Genomic DNA, 2,561 nt, shown 5'->3' on the forward strand with positions numbered 1-2,561 from the left:
CCATTACACCTTGTCCTATTGCTGCACACCACTGAGGAGAGCCTGGCCTCGTCTGTTTGCCTTCCACCTCCCTGTAGATATTGATGGACATTTATCAGGTTTCCCCTCAGTCTCTTTTCCCCAGACTGAACAGGCCCAGGTTACTCAGCCTTTCCTCATGTGGGAGATGCTCCAGGCCCTTTATCATCTTTGTGGCCCTCTGCTGGACTTGTTCTAGGAGATCCTTTTTTTTTATTTCTATTTTTTTTATTTTTTTTTTTAACTGGAGCCCAGGACTGGACACAGGGGTGATGAGGAACCCCAAAGATGAATTTCTCTCATTTGGCCCCTCTCTTCCTGCAGTGTCCCCTGTGCAGGAGGCTTGTTGTTTCAGCAGGATAGCGTTGTCTTCAGCACAATATCCCCTATGTGGTCATCTTGCTTTTTCTTTAAGTACAGATAGTGAGGTCTGCTGTGTTGTGTTACAACTAAATTGTTACATCTCAGTAAATGGTTCTTGCTGAACTTGGGAAATGTTGTGTTTGGGACTATTGGGAAATGCTCCTCCCAGATACTCATGGGAAGATGTTATTGCCAGTGAGGACTGTTTTCTTGTCTATTGTATGCTCTTTATTCAAATAAATAACCTTTCTGTTTATCTACATTCCATTCCTCTGAAATAGAAAACCATTGCCTAGAGTGTGCTACTGTGGAAACTGGTACAGAGGAGCAAACTTTGTATAACCTCAGCTGGTCCCTTGCTCTGTGGTGGCACCATGACTTGCATGTGTCTCTGATGTTTGATCCTGTGGTTTAATGCTCTGAGCCACCTGGGTGCAATTCACTTCTGCCAGTTGGTGTTAAGGGAATGGTGAGCATATTTCACCTTCCCTTCCATTGTTGGTACCTCAGGGACCAATGCTTTTGGGTTATGCAGAAGTGCTCTCAAGACTCTGAGTTCAACCATTGTATACTGAGTATAAATGTTGCTGATATCTCAACTTAATCTTTACTCCTTGCTGGAGCTGGTTGACAGAAAAAATACTGTTATCAAAAGCATAGTCCTTTGATGTGGCCACATAAAAAAAATTGCTTTCAGCACCTTCAAAAGGTGTAAGGAGTGCAAATTGATAAATGCTGTATTTTGATTATATATATATATTTCAGTTAATGAGCTCTACTTACTGTATTTCTTTCAATTTTATTATATACTCCTAACTAAGGTTTCAGAACTGTTGAATGCATATCTTTTTCCTTCTGCAGACTGGGTTATTTTCGTTCCCATTATTGTATTATTTTCATGCTCTTCTCATCTGAATGTCTTTCTCTCTTTTGTTGTTATTCTCCTAATAATCTGATTCTGTCCTGTGCGTTCATCCATCCATCTGCAGAGGGGTTCTGTACGTCCCTTTTCCTCCAGAAATGAATGTGTGAATTAATTCCTTCTCTGCGTCGGAGACTTAACTAAAAGGAATCTGGGGATTTTTGCTTTTCTGAGATGATGCTTAGTCACAGATTTATTGTGGTTTGGGTTATACAATCTGTTTATTTCTTTAAATAATAAATAGGGAAGTTTATTATGCCCCTCTGTGATGAGAAAGTTAACTTCTTCAGTATAGTTTCTGCATACTTATACTACCTAGGCAGTTAATGTTTATCTCCTCTAATAAAGACAGAGTTATAATCAAAGATAGTATGTCACATTGAGCACATTTTAGGTTTTAAATGAATGTACCAAAAAAGGACACTGCTTAAATAATTGTTGTTAAAAGCTATCTAACTTCTTGCAGACAGTCTTAATAATGAGAATTCTGTGATCTGAATTTCTGGAATTACAATAACTTCTGTTTATATGTGTGCTGCAGGTTCCTGGAAACTTGAGGAGCAATCTGCAGTGCCTGAAGAATGCAGTTCTCACCGGATGTGTGTATCCTACATTAAGGGGAACAGAAGCAGGATCAGCTGGTGTCCAGGAAGTAAGTTCTTGTTCTTTCTCCAGACTTGTTGCTGCTGAGGTACTTGTTGTTCCAAGATGTGTAATACGCAGTCATGATCCTTCACCTAGATGTGCTGGATTAAAAGTTGATGTTGATGAGGTCCAAGAAGATGCACTTCATGTTGTTGATACTTCTACCAAACTCTAGTTTTGACATCTCTTTTCCAAATGTTTGAATGTCCTGCGTCTCATTTTGGCTGCTTGTCTGCAACTGCTGCTTTTGCATTGCTGAGTGCAGGGGGAGCTTCTTTTGGCATTTCACAGTGAGTTCAAATGCAGTTGGAAGAAGTAGATTCATCAGCAACAGTTGGAGATACTCATGGTGTATCTAACAGCTGTGAACTTGAGTTCATATAAGTAATGTGTGTTAGTCCTGTCCTGTCAGAGACAGAAAGAGAAGGAATTTTTTTTTCCGTATTTAATGAATATCTTAAGGTTTTTGACAGGCAGATTTGGAAAATGTTTATTATGAAGCAAACTAAGAGGACAATTGTTTGTGAGTGAAGTTATTTTGAAGTTTTATCTGGCTTTCTTTGAATTTGAATTTTCATCTGTTGGTATTTCAGTGTTTATTCAAATAGGATTA

General features: G+C 39.0%; 1 long non-coding RNA gene across 1 annotated transcript in view; it reads left to right on the plus strand.

Annotated features, from left to right (window-relative positions):
- The first annotated feature begins 194 nt into the window (after window positions 1–194).
- LOC116216354 overlaps window positions 195–2,561 on the plus strand; it is a 34,361-nt gene continuing 31,994 nt past the window's right edge. Inside the window, exon 1 of the long non-coding RNA XR_004158980.1 lies at window positions 195–1,955. This is a non-coding gene — a long non-coding RNA (uncharacterized LOC116216354). The remainder of the gene's footprint in view (window positions 1,956–2,561) is intronic.

Source organism: Meleagris gallopavo, chromosome 2 (assembly GCF_000146605.3).
Source record: "Meleagris gallopavo isolate NT-WF06-2002-E0010 breed Aviagen turkey brand Nicholas breeding stock chromosome 2, Turkey_5.1, whole genome shotgun sequence".
Taxonomy (NCBI): Eukaryota; Metazoa; Chordata; class Aves; order Galliformes; family Phasianidae; genus Meleagris; species Meleagris gallopavo.